This window comes from Tachyglossus aculeatus, chromosome 22 (assembly GCF_015852505.1).
Source record: "Tachyglossus aculeatus isolate mTacAcu1 chromosome 22, mTacAcu1.pri, whole genome shotgun sequence".
Lineage (NCBI taxonomy): Eukaryota > Metazoa > Chordata > Mammalia > Monotremata > Tachyglossidae > Tachyglossus > Tachyglossus aculeatus.
This window is the reverse complement of record NC_052087.1, coordinates 41843270-41864101: the sequence shown is the minus strand read 5'-3', so window position 1 is coordinate 41864101 and position 20832 is coordinate 41843270. Positions and strand designations below refer to the sequence as shown.

The 20832-nt window shown below is 43.7% G+C and overlaps 1 non-coding gene across 1 annotated transcript; it reads right to left on the bottom strand.

Moving 5' to 3' along the window:
* Window positions 1-552: 552 nt before the first annotated feature.
* LOC119944355 lies at window positions 553-690 on the bottom strand. Its single transcript, XR_005455843.1, has one exon. It is a non-coding gene; the product is annotated as a small nucleolar RNA SNORA7 (small nucleolar RNA).
* Between the last annotated feature and the right edge of the window lie 20142 nt (window positions 691-20832).

Sequence of the window (20832 nt, the reverse complement as noted above, 5' to 3'; positions counted from 1 at the left end):
CTTCTTCCACACTGTAGTGGACAGAGCACTGGCCTGGAGTCGGAAGGTTATGGGTACTAATCCTGGCTCCGCCGCGTGTCTGCCGTGGGGCCTCAGGCTTCTCTGTGCCTCAATTATCTCATCCGTAAAAGGGGGATTGAGACCGTGAGCCCTACATGGGACGAGGTTGTGTCCAACCTGATTTGCTTGTATCCACCCCAGGGCTTAGTACAGTGCCTGGCACAGAGGAAGCACTTAACAAACTGTCTCGCCTTATGTTGCCGAGTCCTCTCCGACTCTTAGCAACGCCACAAGACACATCTCTCTCAGAACGCCTCACCTCCATCTGCAATCCTTCTGGTAGTGGATCCTTAGAGTTTTCTGGGAACAAATATGGAAGTGGTTTACCACTGCCTCCTTCCGCGCCGTCAACTCGAGCCGCGGTCCGCCCTCGACTCTCTCCCCTGCCGCTGCTGCCCGGCACGGGGGAGTTTGGATTTGTAGCATTCATTCATTCACTCAATTGTATTTATTGAGCGCTTCCTGTGTGCAGAGCACTGTACTGTACTAAGCGCATGTAGCAGATGGCCTTCCACTCGCTAGCCACTGCCCAAGCTAGGAATGGAATGGGTATGCCTCTGTTCGACTTTCCCTGCAGTTGTCGAGACTGGTAGAGTACTGGAAACCCTCCAGGTGCCACCCCGAGAGGGGAGCTTATAAAATACCATTAATATTATTATTATTATTGTTGTAGATAGCTACAATACAAATACTTTCAGAGACTGGACCCTGTATGCATTAAGTGCAAATAAAATTGTGTCAAATTTTGGAATACAATTTTTTTTCCCTCCACCTCCATCATTTCAGTACTCTCAAGGTTGCCCATCCAAAACAGAACTCAAGAAAATAAACAACGTTAGATACTGTTTCTTTCGCTCTCTTTCTCAAAGTCGCCCAGCTGCTTCCTCCCTACTTTGTCTTCCTTTGGTCTAATTCAAGTTCCCGACTTCCAAAACAGTGACTTGAGAAGTTCTGGGAGGGAGTGAAGAAAACTACACCCTGCAACCTGGGGATGGATGCTTCGTCATTTGGGCTGTAGCCGAAGTGGCAGCTTGGCCTGGTGGAAGTCAAATGATAATAATAATGATGGTATTTGTTAAGCGCTTACTACATGCCAAGTACTGTTCTAAACACTGGGAGGATACAAGGTGATCAGGTTGTCTCACGTGGGGCTCACAGTCTTAATCCCCATTTTCCAGATGAGGGAACTGAGGCCCAGAGAAGTTAAGTGATTTGCCCAAAGTCACACAGTTGATAAGTGGCAGAGTCGGAATTAGAACCATGACGTCTGAGTCCCAAGCCCGTGCTCTTTCCATTAAGCCACGCTGCTTCAGGGATGGGGATTCAGGACATCCAGGTTCTAATCCTAAATCCACTCTAATCCACTGTACTAAAGCGCTTAGTACAGTGCTCTGCCCACAGTAAGCGCTCAATAAATACGATTGATGATGATAATCCTAGCTCTGTCACTTAGGAAAGCTCTGTAACCTCAGGCAATTCACTTATCTGCTCTGTGCCTGTTTCCCCATCTGTAAAATGGGATTCAAATATGTGTCCTCCCTCCCTCTTAGACTCTGAGCCCCATATGCACCATGAGTCATTTACCTTGGTATCTAGTCCAGCCTTTGGCACAAAATAATAATAATAATTTATTAATAAGCACTTAAAATGCCATCATTATTATGAAGTCTCCTGGCTAGGGCTCTCTTCTCCCTCTCATCACCATCCGAGGGGCCCCGCAGCCGAAGTTCCTAGGAAAAAGACCCTCCTTCACACCATCTTTGAACGTTGTAAAAAACAGATTAATCCTGAAGCGCTGTCGCTTGGCTGGGGGAGATTGTTTGGAATTTTCTTCCCTTGTCCTAACTGTATCCCTTTGAGTTTTTTTCCCTCTTTCTGAGGGAAATTTTATTTGTGGGCATTCTCCCTCCTCCCTCTCTGAGCTCTCTTTAGATTGTAATCTCCCTTCTACTGTCTTTCATTGCACTTTCCTCAACTGGCATCTAGTGCTTTGTATACCTGAGGATCCTTAATAAATAAGTGATGGTGATGATGATAATAATAACGGCATTTGTTAAGCACTTACCTTGTGCTAAGCACCATTCTAAGAGCTGGGGTAGATACAAGGTAATCAGTTTGGACACATCCCTGTCGCACAAGGGGCTCATGATGCTATATTTATTGATTTTATTTGTACATATTTATTCTATTTATTTTATTTTGTTAATATATCTTGTAGTCTGTCTCCCCCTTCTAGACTGTGAGGCCACTGTTGGGTAGGAACCGTCTCTATATGTTGCCAACTTGTACTTCCCAAGCTCTTAGTACAGTGCTCTGCACACAGTAAGTGCTCAATAAATACGATTGAATGAATGAATTCATTTATTCTTATTCTTTGACTTCTTTTGACTAGTTCGAGTCCACCTGGATAATCTTCATTCTCTTTTTTGTTAAAGGAGGGGTTTTTTTGCGGGGTGAAAGGAGGGAGGAACGATATTTTTAGTGAACTGAAAAAGATCTGCCTCCAGAAAAGAAATGAATGTCTTTTAGATTGATAAATTAAGAACAAATGTATTTTTTTTTTTACATCAGATAGTGCTTAATTCTGAAACTGTCAAGGTAAGAAAAAAAAAGGTGGAAACAATGCTCTGAGCCAAAAGCCTGTCTCTACTCCTTCATTAGGGCCACCCTGTGACTACACAGCGGATAAAGCTCTGCCAATTGTCAGCTGTGTGACCTTGGGCAAGTCACTTAACTTCTCTGTGCCTCAGTTACCTCATCTGTAAAATGGGGATTAAGACTGTGAGCCCCATGTGGGACAACCTGATCACCTTGTATCCTCCCCAGTGCTTAGAACAGTGCTTTGCACATAGTAAGTGCTTAACAAATGCCATTATTATTATTATTATTATAAAGCACGGTCCTGGGAGTCAGAGGACCTGAATTCTAATCCCAGCTCCACACTTGCCGGTGGTCATACGGCAACAACTGGCAGAGCTGAAGATAGAACACAGGTCCTCTGCGTCCCAGGCCCATGCTCTCTCCAGTAGACCACCCTGTTTCCCTTAAGCCAAAAGAATAAAAATTTTAGCACTAGGATCATGAGATAGTGATAATTAAATAGGCATCATAGTCTAGTGCAGTCCCCTTCTAGACTGTGAGCCCGCTGGTGGGTAGGGACCGTCTCTATATGTTGCCGACTTGTACTTTCCAAGCGCTTAGTACGGTGCTCTGCACACAGTAAGCGCTCAATAAATACGATTGAATGAATGAGAAGCAGTGTGGCTCAGTGGAAAGAGCACGGGCTTTGGAGTCAAAGGTCATGGGTTCAAATCCTGGCTCTGCCAATTGTCAGCTGTGTGACTTTGGGCAAGTCACTTAACTTCTCTGTGCCTCAATGACCTCATCTGCAAACTGGGGATTGATTGTGAGCCCCCCGTGGGCCAACCTGATCACTTTGTAACCTCCCCAGCGCTTAGAACAGTGCTTTGCACATAGTAAGCGCTTAATAAATATCATCATTATTATTATTAATACATACGATTGAATGAATGAATGAATGAAATATGGGTTTGATAGTCAATACACTGAGGTTTTAATCTCAGCTATGCCACAGGCCTGCTGTGAGTCCTTGGGCAAGTCACTAAACCTTTCTGGGCCTCAGTTTTCTTATCTGCAAAATGAGAATAAATTACCTCTTAGACTGCAAGCCCAGAGCAGGACAAGGGACTGATCTGGTCATCTTGGATCTACCCCAACCCTTAACACACTGTTTAGCACCTGTATTTTAATAAATACCATCGTTATTATGACAAAAAAAACCTACCTGCCTCCATCCATTCCATCAGTAGTAGCTAGGACACAGTTCCTTTTCCAGTTCCCATTTATTTTTATATTTGTTACGCTCTTACTATGTGTGAGATTTACTATGTGTGAGACACTGAACATAGTGCTGGGGTAGATGCAAACTAATTCATTCAATTGCATTTATTGAGCGCTTACTGTGACACAGTCCACATCTCACAAAGGGCTCACAATCTTCTCCCCGTCTAGACCATAAACTCAATGTGTGCAAAGGACATGTTTACCAGCTCTGTTATATGGTACTCTTTCAAGCACTTAGTATAGTGCCCTGCACATAACAAGTGCTCACTAAATACTACTAAGTCCCATTTTATAGATGAGGTAACTAAGGCACAGAGAAGTTAAGTGACTTGCTCACGGTTACACAGCAGCAGACAAATGGCCGGGATTAAGACCCAGGTCCTTCTGTCTCCCAGTCACTTTGCTTCTCTCTGCCTCAGTTTCTTTGTCTGTAAAATGAAGATTAAGTCTGTGAGCCCCATGGGGGATAGGGACTGTGTCCAACCCGATTTGCTTGCATTCTCCTGTGGTGCTACAATGCCTGACACGTTCATTCATTCATTCAATCATATTTATTGAGCGCTTACTGTGTGCAGAGCACTGTACTAAGAGCTTGGAAAGTACAATTTGGCAACAGATAAAGACGGTCCCTACCCAACAATGGGCTCACAGTCTAGAAGGGGGAAGACGGACAACAAAACAAAGCAAGCAGACAGGCGTCAATGCCATCAGAATAGATACATAGAATCATTATACATCATAGCATTAGTAAAATAGAGTGATAAATATGTACAAATATACACAAGTGCTGTGGGGAGGGGAAGAGGGTAGGGTGGAGGGGGTGATGGGGAGGGGAGAAGGAGCAGAGGAAAAGTGGGGGGGCTCAGTGTGGGAAGGCCTCCTGGAGGAGGTGAGCTCTCAGTAGGGCTTTGAAGGGAGGAAGAGGGCTAGTTTGGCGGATGTGTGGAGGGAGGGCATTCCAGGCCAGGGGGAGGACGTGGGCCGGGGGTCGACGGTGGGACAGGTGAGAACGAGGCCCAGTGGGGAGGTTAGGGGTGGCAGAGGAGCGGGGGGGTGCGGGCTAGACTGTAAGCCCGCTATTGGGTAGGGACCGTCTCTATATACTACCAACTTGTACTTCCCAAGCGCTTAGTACAGTGCTCTGTACACAGTAGGCGCTCAATAAATACGATTCAATGAATGAATGAGGAGAGAAGGAAAGTGAGGTAGGAGGGGATGAGGGGATGGACAGCATTGAAGCTAATAGTGAGGAGTTAAGCGCTTAACAAATACCACAATTATTATTATCTCAGGCCCATACCTTATCCTCTAGAACACGATGCTTCTCAATTCCATCTTTTCCCAGCAAGGTCAGTGTTCAGGACATCCAAGCCTCTGATCCTGCTGCACAGCGTGGTTTGGTGTACATATGTTTGTACATATTTATTACTCTATTTATTTATTTATTTTATGTGTACGTATCTGTTCTATTTATTTTATTTTGTTAGTATGTTTGGTTTTGTTCTCTGTCTCCCCCTTTTAGACTGTGAGCCCACTGTTGGGTAGGGACTGTCTCTATATGTTGCCAATTTGTACTTCCCAAGCGCTTAGTACAGTGCTCTGCACATAGTAAGCGCTCAATAAATACGATTGATGATGATGATGATGATGATGGTGGCAGGAGCAGGGGCTTGGGATTCAGAGGTTGTGGGTTCTAATCCCGGCCCTGCCACTTGTCTGCTGCTGCTTAACTTCTCTGGGCCTCAGTTACCTCATCTGGAAAATGGGGATTAAGATTGCGTGCCCCACGTGGGACAACCTGATCACCTTGTATGTATCCAGCACTTAGAACAGAGCTTGGCACAAAGTAAGCGCTTAACAAATACCATTATTATTATTATTACTATTATTATGAGGCTCTCCTGTTCTGTCCTCAAACTCATTCAGCTCTTCTACTCCGACCCCCCAAGATGCCCTCTCCAGAGGGTGAGGAGGAGAAGGTTTCAACTCAGTGCAGGCTCTTGTAATGTCTGCATTCTGCTCAAAAACGGCCTGAGGCCTTGGATTCTCACCCCTCCTTTGAGCTTAGAGACTGGATTAGAGCCATTGTAAATCTGAGACAAAATGTGCATTATGGAATTGTTCCTGACACCTCACCATGTGGGTCAGGGAGGGGAATCTATAACTCTCCTGCCTAACATGGGACATCTGGTTATTTCACTAATAAGGCATTATATCAATCCTTTATCAGTCCAATAAAAACCATTTATTGGATTAATAAATGCATATTATACAGGATGGCATAGCCCTTAGCGTACACGTTTTATGGAGTGGGAAAGCCTAATTTTGCCTCCACAAGTGGCTGTCTAATGAACTATATAATCAGGCAGAGGGTCCAATCAGAAAATGAACTAGAGGTGCTCACTTTCCTCCAGGTTTTTAACCAAAGGATATGTTGGGTTTAACAAAATAAACTGCTGCTGCTGCTGGAGTGAGAATTACTGAAAACTGACAAAAACCCCATTAGCTATATTCTGAGAATTCAAAATCTCCTAACTCCTAACACACTCTAGACTGCGAGGTCGTTATGGGCAGGGATTGTCACTCTTTATTGCTGTATTGTACTTTCCCAAGTGCTTAATACAGTGTTCTGCGCACAGTAAATGCTTAATAGAGAAGTAGTGTGGCTCAGTGGAAAGAGCACGGGTTTTGGAGTCAGAGGTCATGGGTTCAAATCCCGGTTCTGCTGATGGTCAGCTGTGTGACTTTGGGCAAGTCACTTAACTTGTCTCAGTTCCCTCATCTGTAAAATGGGGATTAAGACTGTGAGCCCCTGTGGGACAACCTCCCCAGCGCTTAGAACAGTGCTTTGCACATAGTAAGCGCTTAATAAATGCCATCATTATTATACAACTGAATGAATAAATAAATGACTGATTTATTTGAGCACTTTCACAGGTAACAGTGGATGTCCAACTGCAGTGTTAAGGCTCTCAGGCTGAAATATCTGCTATATCTTGTCAAACAGATGTGCAGAAAGGAAGTTATTCCCATCAAGATTAAATGAGACCATTACTAGAGGGTTTCTTCTGCAGCGGGGGATCATGACAAGATTACCTTGCTGGCAGTAAAAACCGTCAAGAAAAAGGCTTTCGAAACCCAAAGTCTCCTGTTTCATTAAACAATTGTATTTTTTGAGCACTTACTGTGTGCATAGCTGTGTGGGGAAGCAGCATGTTCTACTGGATAGAGCACAGGTCTGGCAGCCAGAAGGACCTGGGTTCTAATCCCAGCTCTGCCACTTGTCTGTTGTGTGACCTTAGGCAAGTAATAACAATAATAATAATAATAATTACGGTATTTGTTAAGTGTTTACCATGTGCCGGGCATTGTACTAAGCGCCGGGGTGGATAGAAGCAAATCGGGTTGGACACTGTCCCTGTCCCACGCGGGGCTCACAGTCTCAATCCTCATTTTACAGATGAGGGAACTGAGGCCCAGAGAACTGTAGTGACTTGCCCAAAGTCACACAGCAATCAATCAATCATATTTATTGAGCGCTTACTGTGTGCAGAGCACTGTACTAAGCACTTGGGAAGTACAAGTTGGCAACATATAGAGACAGTCCCTACCCAACAGTGGGCTCACAGTCTAGAAGGGGGAGACAGACAACAAAACAAAACATATTAACAAAAAATAAATAGATACTTTGAATGAAAGTACTTTCAGTAGTGTTTGAAAACTAAACTCTTATTTCAAGTTTTTGAACAATTCTTCTGAGTAGTTTTCAGAGGCCAGTCTGAGCAACTAATTGTTTCTGAGTCTTCAGTCCAACGTAGAGGCCATTTTCATTTGCAATTTCCTCAAGAGGAAAAAAAAATACTCCCCATTATTTTTCCCCACATTTCTCAGACTGCTCACCTAGATCTAATCTGCAAAGGAACCAAAGTCAATGGGGTTTTTTTAAGTGAATCAATAGCTTCCATATTTCAAAATGGAACCCTTAAATATCCAGCACCTACTTATTTTTCACGTGTAGATGGGTCTCTTATTTTCAACAAAAATAGAAAAAGGTTACATGACAGGTTAATTTTCATATTGAGGTTACAGAACTTGGAAACATTTCAACTTATGGTGTAACAGTTTTGTACAACTGAAGAGACTCAGAAGAATTTACAGTTTACATCCTGGGAGACCAGTGAGCCATTTTGTTTTGTTGTCTGTCTCCCCCTTCTAGACTGTGAGCCCACTGTTGGGTAGGGACTGTCTCTATATGTTGCCAATTTGTACTTCCCAAGCGCTTAGTACAGTGCTCTGCACATAGTAAGCGCTCAATAAATACGATTGATGATGATGAAGTGGTGGAGCCGGGATTAGAACCCATGACCTTTTGACTCCCAAGCAAGGGCTGTAGCCACTAGGCCATGCTGCTTCCCAAGTGAAGTCACTTCACTTCTCTGTGCCTCAGTTATCTCCGCTGTAAAATGGGGATTAAGACTGTGAGCTCCAGGTGGGACAGGGACTATGTCCAACCCCATTTGCTTGTCCCCCACCTTCTCCCCGCCCCGCACTTTGTACAGTGCCCTGCATACAGTAAATACTTAAATGCCACAATTATTATTATCATCATTATTATTAAGTAGAAAGATTAGCAGGAAGGGGCAGAAATCCCTTATTCATTCATTCAATCATATTTATTGAGCGCTGTGTGCAGAGCACTGCACTAAGCACTTGGAAAGTACAATTTGCCAGTACATTTTCCATATAGTCTGGCAGGAAAGATGAATTTAAATGAAGTTGCTCTCATTAAGTGAATCAATCCAAAACTGTACAGCAATGTTCTAGTCAAGCAGTGTGGCTCAGTGGAAAGAGCACGGGCTTGGGAGTCAGAGGTCTTGGGTTCGAATCCCAGGTCCGCCACTTATCGGCTGTGTGACTTTGGGCAAGTCACTTAACTTCTCTGTGCCTCAGTTACCTCATCTGTAAAATGGGGATTAAGATTGTGAGCCCCCCGTGGACAACCTGATCACCTTGTATCCCCCCCAGTGCTTAGAACAGTGCTTTGCACATAGCTTAATAAATGCCATCATTACAGTGGTAGAAATGACATTAATTGAACCCCCTCTGGGTACAATGGACTGTACTAGCTGCTTGTGTGGAACTAAATGAACAAGTGACCATTCCCTACCCACAGAGAATGCACACTCTAAAGGGGGAGACAAATGTAAATGCATATACAAATAGGGAAATCAAAATAAATGACTGAACATATAATAATAATAATAATAATGGCATTTAAGCGCTTACTATGTGCAAAGCACTGTTCTAAGCACTGGAACTGGATAACTGTGTAATCAGGCCCTTCCAGGGCTCACATCTGTCTTTATTTTTCTTTATTTCCGCAGCCTAACTAGCAGTCCGTTCATGTCTCATCTCTCCCCGCCCCCCATCCCGATGCCTTCACCAACCCACCTTTGATTAATCCAGACTTGAAGGGCTAAGGTGCTCAAGAATTCAAAAAGACCAAATTACAGTTACTGGGGGAGCCATCACTCTGAATTTCCTGAATTTAGAGCTCCCATACAAATACGAATTATTCTTCATCACTGGCAAAAGTCATATCATTCAGATCCACGGAGTCTAGTGTAGCTTGTACAGTGGTTGCTGGGGAAACTTTCATCTGGATTTCCTGACCTTCAGGCCTAAGAGAGCTCAAGTTTTAAGTGGTATAGACACAATTTTTCCACATTTCTTTTAAAAAAGAAAGGGACCTGTGAAATACTGCGTCTTTACGTGATGTTATGAAACACCGGTATTCGAACACAAATATCAGTATTCCTCACCTTAGTGCTGCAAGTTCAAATAAATGCCAAGTGTGCTACTCAGTCCAATCAATCAATCAATCGTATTTATTGAGCGCTTACTGTGTGCAGAGCACTGTACTAAGCGCTTGGGAAGTACAAGTTGGCAACATATAGAGACAGTCCCTACCCAACAGTGGGCTCACAGTCTAAAAGTCAAAGGTAAAAAGGACAGAGGGCATTTGACTGACTCCCCTTCTAGACTGTAAACTTGATGTGGGCAGGGAACATATCTGCCAATTCTGTTGTATTGTACTCTCCCAAGCGCTTAGTACAGTGCTCGGCACATAGTATGTGCTCAGAAAATACGACTGATTGATTGTGTGAGCATCAAACCAAATCCTTCACCAGCTGAGAAAAAGTGAGGGAAAAATCAGCTAACGCACCTGGGCAGCAGTAAATTTTCTACCTCAGATCTTTATTGGTTTTCAACTCTATTTTTCCAGACTTGGCAAAGGCACGTACTTCAGAGACATCTACAGATACAGAACCTTAGAAATTAAAATAAACCAGGTTTGAGTCATCTAATCACACAAACAAGCCTCTGAGTCTTTTCCTCAACATGCAGAACACACACTTCGTATTTTGGGATAACTCAAAAAAGACTGAGTGGACTTCCTTTCCAGATGAATCTCCAACGCAGAAATATTTAACTCTGGATGGCATGCAAGCATGACAAATGTCAGTCCTAATTGTTTTTCTCTCCAAAATGTTAAATGTGGGAAAAAATGGGATAGAAAAGAAAGATGCCCTCCACAATATCTGGAGTATTGCCACCACGGCAATATCTAAGTATGGATTAAGCGCTTAGTACAGTGCTCTGCACACAGTAAGCGCTCAATACGATTGAATGAATTAATTAAAGAATATTCATCTGCAGAAGGGACTGTTGTTTGCAATTTTTTAAAAAAATCCTTGCCTCCTGCTAAATTTTTACATATTATCCTTTTCTACTGAACTGTTTCATTATGATAAAAGCACAAGTATGTAATATGTGCTTTAGATTTGTTTAATTGTTTGAGGAAGGCTTTTTCCCCTTAATTAACCAAAGAGCTACATGCTGGGCCAATGAAACCAAAACATAAAAACGGGGAATTTTGATGACGATAATAATTGCTTACAGATCAGCTTGTCTGAACCTGCCCAACCAGGAATAGAATTTTACAGATTTTCATCGCAGACTCTCTCCTACACATAATCGTCTGTGTAATATGCGCTTTTCCCAAGGAAGATTATCTCCATGTTAAACGATATGACAATTTTCATTTATCTTCCATCATCTTAAAATTTTCACTTTCTAACACTGTGTGTTAAAGGACATTATGTTGGATTAAGATTTTGTTTGACTCTTCAAAAAACCAGTTGTTTAATGGACGTAGCCCAAATCCAAGAGGCAGGGCACCTGGTTTTGATTTCCAGACCTGCTGCCAATCAGTTTTTGTGGCCTCGGGCAGGTCATTAATCTCTCCATGCCTCAGTTTACTCCTATGTCAACTGGGCACAGGGATACCAAAAAAAAACACAAAATGAATTGAAATTAATGCTTTCAAAGATACCGAAAGCTACAAAGGAAATATTCTAGGTAACTTTTCAAGTACATTTTCCACGTAGTCTGGCAGGAAAGATGACTTTAAATGATGTTGCTCTCATTAAGTGAATCAGTCCAAAACTGTACAGCAATGTTCTAGTTATAGAGGTAGAAATGACATTAATCGAACCCCCTCTGGGTACAATGGACTGTACTAGCTGCTTTTGTGGAACTGAATGAACAAGTGACCATTCCCTACCCACAGAGAACGCACAGTCTAATGGGGGAGACAAATGTAAATGTATATACAAATAGGGAAATCAAAATAAATGACTGAACATATAACTGGATAGCTGTGTAATCATTAGTGCTAAGGATGGGTAGCATTATGAGTAGTGAGAATTGATGAGGCACTTACTATGTGCAGAGCACTGTACTATATTGCGAACTTGTACTTCCCAAGTGCTTAGTACAGTGCTCTGCACACAGTAAGCGCTCAATAAATACAATTGATTGATTAATTAAATGCTGGGAGAGAATGCCCAGTTGGGAATTAAACTTGGTGTTGTAAGCCCGTTGTTGGGTCGGGATTGTCTCTATCTGTTGCCGAATTGTACTTTCCAAGCGCTTAGTACAGGGCTCTGCACACAGTAAGCGCTCAATAAATACGACTGAATGAATGAATGAATGGTGCTAAATAAATTCTTGATCCATTAGTGATTCACTGAGTGACATAGACCAAGCTTAATAATCTCTCTATACCTCAATTTTCCATCTTCAAAGAGACATATCTGCCACTTCACACGAATATTGAGGAAAAATAAAAACGGACCAAATGCTGCGATTTTATTAAATTTACAATATCTTCTGAATTCCAAACTGTTCAAGCGTCGTAAAGCACCGAAAAAACTCAGAGTCTCTGAAAGGAATAACAGATTCTAAAGCATTCAAACTTATAGTTCAAGGATCAGCACAATCTGAAGAAAAAGATGTGAGTAGATTTGGGGAGATTTTTGAACTTGGGTGCTTTGACAAGGGAAATTGCTATCTCAGAAATCACTTTTCCTTTCCAATTTTTTTAATGGTCCCAGTTAAGCACTTACCGTGTACCAGACACTGTACTGAACATTGGGGCAGATACGAGCTAATCAGATTGGACACAGTCCCTGTCCCACATAGGGCTCCCAGATTTTACAGATGAGATAACTGAGGCACAGAGAGGTGAGGTGACTTGCCGAAGGTCACGGAACAGACAAGAGGCGAAGGCAGGATTAGAACCCGGGTCCTCTAGCTCCCAGACCGGTGCTCTTCCCACTAGACCAGGAGATTTCCTCCAGAAGACCTTTCATTGTTCTGCTTCATAAGGTTTAAAATTTCACTGGCAAATTCGAGGAGGCTCCTAATCTCTAGTCCTGGGAGTGCCTGGGGAAGACAATCTGTCTCAGGAGAGAGTAAACAGGCAGAAGTAGTTCCTTAAATTGTGCCAAGGCAGCAAGTGGGCTGCCCGAGAGGAAATGCTTAGGGAGGCTCTATGTAAACAGATTGTCAACTCTTTCAGCAAAGAACTCTCCTTTTCTTTCCTGCAAAGCAAACAGATTGAGTTCAGCCAAACCCCCTCGATGGAATCAACAGAAAAGGCAAATTTATTCAAGGTGGCGGTGCCTGCGGGATCTGTTCCAAAAGAGAATAGTTGTCCTTAGATCGTCATAAAAATCCCATTTAAGCAAGCGTGGAAATGTAGATTCTCCTATGAATCGACACTATACGGTGGCTGGAGAGTTTGTGTAGGCTGATGAAGTTTCGAGCTATTCCATATAGAGCTACCCAAAATGGAAAGGTCTAAACCGAAGCGTCAAAGTCTATCCACTTGTGCTGGGCAACAGGGGCATGGGAAAGGGTCAAAGGTGGATAATCAAATAATCAAAATGCTGATCAAAGACAATGGCAGATATTCAAGTTTTTCCTGGAGAAACGGTGTGGCTCAGGACCCACCCTTTTCGGAAAGTCCCATCCATAAAGTCGCTCAGGTATGTAAATAATAATAATAATAATGATGATGGCATTTGTTAAGCGCTTACTATGTGCAAAGCACTGTTCTAAGCACTGGGGGGATACAGTGTGATCAAGTTGTCCCACGTGGGGCTCACAGTCTTAATCCCCATTTTTCCAGATGAGGGAACTGAGGCTCAGAGAAGTTAAGTGACTTGCCCAAGGTCACACAGCAGACTTGTGGTGGAGCAGGATTCGAACCCATGACCTCTGACTCCAAAGCCCAGGCTCTTTCCACTGAGCCACGAGAGTTTTCTTGGAAAAGATATGGAAGTGGTTCACCATTACCTTCTTCCATAATAACAGTACTAGTAATAATAATGATGAGATTTATTAAGCGCTTACTATGTGCAAAGCACTGTTCTAAGCGCTGGGGAGGTTGCAAGGTGATCAGGTTGTCCCATGTGGGGCTCACAATCAATCCCCATTTTGCAGATGAGGTCATTGAGGCCCAGAGAAGTTAAGTGACTTGCCCAAAGTCACACAGCTGACAAGTGGCAGAGCCAGGATTTGAACCCATGACCTCTGACTCCAAAGCCCGGGCTCTTTCCACTGAGCCACACTGCTTCTCATTCATTCATTCATTCATATTTATTGAGCACTTACTGTGTGCAGAGCACCGTACTAAGCACTTGGAAAGTAATAATAATAATGATGGCATTTATTAAGCGCTTACCATGTGCAAAGCACTGTTCTAAGCGCTGAAGTACAAGTCGGCAACATATAGAGACGGTCCCTACCCAACAACAGGCTCACAGTCTAGAATCAATCAATCACTGAGTGCTTACCGTGTGCAGAGCACTGTACTAAGCGCTTGGGAAGTACAAGTCGGCAACATATAGAGACAGTCCCTACCCAACAGTGGGCTCACAGTCTAGAAGGGGGAGACAGAGAACAAAACCAAACATATTAACAAAATAAAATGAATAGAATAGATATGTACAAGTAAAATAAATAAATAGAGTAATAAATAGGTACAAACATATATACACATATACAGGTGCTGTGGGGAAGGGAAGGAGGTAAGACGGTGGGGATGGAGAGGGGGATGAGGGGGAGAGGAAGGAGGGGGAGACAGACAGCAAAACAAGTAGACACGTATCAATACCACCAAAATAAATAGAATTATAGAATTATAAATAAAATTATAAGTTGATTTCTTATATCAACCCTCTAATCCCCACCCACTCACTGTACCTCCATCTTGTCTATCTCATCGCCAAACCCTTGCCCACATGCTCAGTGGAAAGAGCCCGGGCTTTGGAGTCAAAGGTCATGGGTTCGAATCCCAGCTCCACCACATGTCTGCTGTCTGACCTTGGGCAAGTCACTTAACTTCTCTGAGCCTCAGTTCCCTCATCTGTAAAATGGGGATTAAGACTGTGAGCCCCAAGTGGGACAACTTGATCACCTTGTATCCCCCCCAGCGCTTAGAACAGTGCTCTGCACATAGTAAGCGCTTAACAAATGCCACCACCATCATCATCATCATCATCATCATCCTCCCCTCTGACTTGGAGCTCTGACCCCCTCCCCTTTACGCATGACAGAGCACTACCCTCCCCATCTTCAAAGCCTTATTAAAATCCCACCTCCTCCGAGAGGCCTTCCCCAACTAAGCCCTCCTCTCCCCTACTCCCTCTCCCTTCTGCATCGCCTCTGCACTTAGCTCTCAACTTCTTTGAGCCTCAGTTCCCTCATCTGTAAAATGGGGATTAAGACTGTGAGCCCCACATGGGACAAACTGATCACCTTGTAACCTCCCCAGCACTTAGAACAGTGCTTTGCACATAGTAAGCGCTTAATAAATGCCATTACTATTATTATTATTATCTCTACCCTTTAGACACTCGATCCCATCCTCGGCCCCACAACACTCATGCACATGTCTGTATTATATTTTAACGTCTGAGAGAAGCAGCGTGGCTCGAGAGAAGCAGCGTGGCTCAGTGGAAAGAGCCCGGGTTTTGGAGTCGGAGATCATGGGTTCAAATCCCAGCGCCAACAATTGTCCGCTGTGTGACGTTGGGCAAGTCACTTCATTTCTCTGGGCCTCAGTTCTCTCATATGCAAAATGGGACGAAGACTGTGAGCCCCCCGTGGGACAACCTGATCACCTTGTAACCTCCCCAGCGCTTAGAACAGTGCTTTGCACATAGTAAGCGCTTCATAAATGCTATTATTATTATTATTCCCCTTGTAGACTATAAGCTCCTTGAGGGCAGGAATTGTGTTTACCAACTGCACTGTATTATACTCTTCCAAATGCTGAGTACATTGCTCTTTACCAAATCAGCACTCGGTATAATTGATTGATGACTTCACCTTAATAATGCCTTAGCTGGAGAACTGAATAAAACAAAATTACTGGCTCTTTAGAAGAACAAACTTTCACAATTCAGAGTTTTCCAATGTTCCTCCTTTCATCCCTGTTCCTCTTATTTTAACCCCGGCTCTTCCACTTATCAGCTGTGTGACTTTGGGCAAGGCACTTAGCTTCTCTGTGTTTGTTACCTCATCTGTAAAATGGGGATTAATAATAATGATGGCATTTGTTAAGCCATATGTTGCCAACTTGTACTTCCCAAGCGCTTAGTACAGTGCTCTGCACACAGTAAGTGCTCAATAAATATGATTGACTGATTGACTGATAAAGCGCTTACTATGTGCAAAGCACTGTTCTAAGTGCTGGTGTGGATACAAGGTGATCAGATTGTCCCACGTGGGGCTCACAGTCTTAACCCCATTTTACAGATGAGGTAACTGAGGCTCAGAGAAAAAGTGACTTGCCCAAAGTCACACAGCTGATATGTGGCAGAGCTTGGATTAGAACCCATGACCTCTGATTCCCAAACCCGTGTTTGGGATTAAGACTGTGAGCCCCACGTGGGACAATCGCATTACCTTGTATCTACCCCGGCCCTTAGAACAGTGCTTGGCACATAGTAAGCACTTAACAAATACCATTATTATCATTATGATTATTATCCTTCACTCCCGCTCACTTGAGGCTGAAGGTGTCACTCAAAGGCATCAATTCATTCATTCATTCAATCGTATTCATTGAGCACTTACTGTGTGCAGAGCACTGTACTAAGCACTTGGGAAGTACAAGTTGGCAACATATAGAGATGGTCCCTACCCAACAGCGGGCACAGTCTAGAAGGGGGAGACAGACAATAGAATATATTAACAAACTAAAATAAACAGAAAAGTAAATATGCACAAGAATCAATTGAGCACTTACTATGTGCCGAGCATTGTACTAGATGCTTGGAATAGTACAGTGCAATAAAATTAGTAGACACTATCCCTGTCCCCAAGAAGCATACAGTCTTGGGGTTGGGGGGGGGGGCAAGGAGCACCCTATTTAATACCCAGCTGCTTCTCTGTGATGGCCTTTTTGCCCAGCAATCAGTTTTTATAAAGTCCTGACAGCTTTTAGCAGCTTGTGGAAGCGTATTCTCCCAGGTTTGATTCATTTTCTTTCATCCATTATCAAGTAACCAATCTTAATAATGAGGTTCTTTCTTTCCCTAATAACCTGTACAGCTGATTTAATCAGGCATAATGCTCTAATGATTCACACTGGCGGTGATACTGTACACAGCTATAATGGTACTAAAGCCTAGAAGTCCACCTAAGCAATGAAAATAGCACTTGTCAAATCAATCAATCAATCAAATCAATCAATCAATCAAAGGGGCCCCAGTCTGGAAAGGCCTCCTGGAGGAGGTGAGCTCTCAGTAGGGCTTTGAAGGGAGGTATTTATTGAGTGCTTACTGTGAGCAAAGTACTGTAGTAAGCACTTAGGAAAGTACAATAAAGCAATAAAGAGCGACAATCCTTGCCCACAACGAGCTCACAAACTAGAAAAGGCTTGCCCTCCTCACTCCTCCACCCTAGGTTGAAGACAGTGGCCAGGGAGGGAAGAAGGGAGAGGACAAGTCCATCACTGAGGTGTGAAGACACACACTCAACCCAGTCCACACTCTCCGCTCTTCTAACACCAACTTACTCATTGTACCTTGATCTCAACTCTTTCGCCGCCAACCCCTCGCCCGCCCGCGTCCCTCTGGCCCAGAACGCCCTCCCACTTCACATCTGACAGACCATCGCTGTCCCCGCCATCAAAGCCTTATTTAAAAAATCCCATCTCCCCCAAGAAGTCTTCCCTGACTAAGCCCTCATTTCACTTACTCCCACTTCACATCTGACAGACCATCACTCTCCCCGCCATCAAAGCCTTATTTAAAAAATCCCATCTCCCCCAAGAAGTCTTCCCTGACTAAGCCCTCATTTCACATACTCTCACTTCACATCTGACAGACCATCACTCTCCCCGCCATCAAAGCCTTATTAAAAAAAATCCCATCTCCTCCAAGAAGTCTTCCCTGACTAAGCCCTCATTTCACTTACTCCCACTTCACATCTGACAGACCATCACTCTCCCCGTCATCAAAGCCTTATTAAAAAAAAATCCCATTCCCTCCAAGAAGTCTTCCCTGACAAAGCCCTCATTTCACTTATTCCCACTTTACATCTGACAGACCATCGCTCTCCCCGCCATCCAAGCCTTATTAAAAAAAATCCCATCCCCTCCAAGAAGTCTTCCCTAAGCCCTCATTTCACTTACTCCCACTTCACATCTGACAGACCATCGCTCTCCCCACCATCAAAGCCTTATTTAAAAAATCCCATCTCCTCCAAGAAGTCGTCCCTGACTAAGCCCTCATTTCACTTACTCCCACTTCACATCTGACAGACCATCGCTCTCCCCGCCATCCAAGCCTTATTTAAAAAAAATCCCATCTCCTCCAAGAAGCCTTCCCTGACTAAGCCCTCATTTCACTTACTCCCTTCTGCATCGCCCTTGCACTTGAATTTGCTCTCTTTATTCACCCCCTCCTCGTCCCCAGAGAGGCATCTATGTCTCTATCTGTAATTTATTTCTTTATATTAATGTCTGTCTCCCCTATAGACTGTAAGCTCCCGGTGGGCAGGGAACCTATCTACCAATTCTGTTCTACTGAACTCTCCCGAGCGCTCTGCACGACGTGAGTGCTCAACAAATGCCGCTACACGAACGAGAGCTTGTTTGCACGAACGAGAGCTTGTTTGCTCCTCGAAGGCAAAGATCGCGTTTACCGGCTCTATTATACCAGTCCTTCCGAATCGCTCAGTATAGCCCTATACACAAAGGGCTGTTTGGTAAATATCCTGTTTGATGTCATTACTTTACACAGCACACACAATGTAACATAACCAGGCCATGCAGAAGTCGGTTCAAGAAGTCCCAGAGTATTTCATGGGGCGGGGAGGGAGAAACCCCATGACCCTCCAAACTCCTTTGCTCCAGAGCCAATGTATTCCACTCCCAGACCCCAATTCACACACATTCTCCTTCTCGAAATAACAATAATAGCATTTGTTAAGTATTTACTATGTTCATTCATTCATTCAATCGTATTTATTGAGTGCTTACTGTGTGCAGAGCACTGTACTAGGTGCTTGGGAGGTACAAGTTGGCAACATATAGAGACGGTCCCTACCCAACAGGGGGCTCACAGTCTAGAAGGGGGAGACAGACAACAAAACAAAACATATTAACAAAATGAAATAAATAGAAGAAATATGTACAAGTAAAATAGAGTAATAAATATGTACAAATATATATACATATATACAGGTGCTGCGGGAAGGGGAAGGAGGTAAGGCGGGGGATGGGGGGCAGAGGAAGGAGGGGGCTAAGCACTATGTGCCAAGCACTGTACTAACAGCTGAGAAAGCTACAAGATAATCAGGTCTAACACAGTCCCTGTCCCACATGGGACTCAAAGCCCCAGAAAAAGAGGGGAACAGGCATTCCTTCCCCATTTTACAGATGAGGAATCCGAGACACAGGTCACAGAGCAGGAAAATGACAGAGCCAGAATTAGAACTTAGGTCCCCTAACCCCCCTGCCCATCCTCTTTCCCCTAGGCATATTAGACATTTTTAACTGCCGCCCTGCCATGCTCCCAGGCCCCAATTCACACACACTCTCCTTCTCAAAATAATAATAATAATAATAATGGCATTTATTAAGTGCTTACTATGTGCAAGGCACTGTTCTAAGCGCTGGGGAGGTTACAAGGTGATCAGGTTGTCCCACGGGGGGCTCACAGTCTTCATCCCCATTTTACAGATGAGGGAACTGAGGCCCAGAGAAGTGAAGTGGCTTGCCCAAAGTCACACAGCTGACAATTGGCAGAGCAGGGATTTGAACCCATGACCTCTGACTCCAAAGCCCGGGCTCTTTTCCACTGAGCCACGCTGCTTCTCTAACCATAAATAACCATAATAGCATTTGTTAAGCATTTACTATGTGCCAAGCACTGTACTAACAGCTGAGAAAGCTACAAGATAATCAGGTCTAACACAGTCCCTGTCCCACATGGGACTCAAAGCCCGAGGAAAAGAGGGGAACAGACATTCCTTCCCCATTTTACAGACGAGGAATCCGAGACACAGGTCACAGAGAAGGCAAATGACAGAGCCAGAATTAGAATTTAGGTCCCCTAAGCCCCCTGCCCATCCTCTTTCCACTAGGCATATTAGACATTTTTAACTGCCGCCTTGCCATGCTGGTATGGCATGGCATCTTACCTCCTTCCCTTCCCCACAGCACCTGTATATATGTATATATGGTTGTACATATTTATTACTCTATTTATTTATTTATTTATTTATTTTACTTGTACATTTCTATCCTATTTATTTTATTTTGTTGGTATGTTTGGTTCTGTTCTCTGTCTCCCCCTTTTAGACTGTGAGCCCACTGTTGGGTAGGGACTGTCTCTATGTGTTGCCAATTTGTACTTCCCAAGCGCTTAGTACAGTGCTCTGCACATAGTAAGCGCTCAATAAATACGATTGATTGATTGATTGATTGATTGGTATCTCACTTCAGCTTCTGGAGGGTTGCGCCCTGAGGCGGTTGCCTCCATCCCATCCTCTCTGAAGCTGCTCTGGTTGTCAGCCCTCCTCCGCTAAATTCTTCTCCTTCCAAAAGAAACAGCTGCTACTTTAAGACACCTCAGACTTTTTTATATACGTTTCCCCACAAACAAAAACTTCCTTAACGCTCCCTGTATCACAAACAAAAACTTCCTTAACTCTCCCTGTTCCACAAAGCAGCACCCCTAAAACACCTGCCATATTTCTTCTCCATACTGATATTTTTTCTACACTATTTAGGCCCCTGATAGTACAGTGCTCTGCACACAGTAAGCGCTCAATAAATACGATTGAATGAACAAATACGATTGATAGACTAAGATATTTCTGACCAGGAGCGAGTTTCCCCTCAGAGCCTTCTAATGCATTTCCACCCTGACCCAAACTGGAGTGAAAGTGAAAGCCAGCTTCCAACTCCATGACGATTCAGAGTTTAGTGTCTGCAACAAGAGTCAATTGTGATGCACATTATAGAAACGAATCCTCGTGATT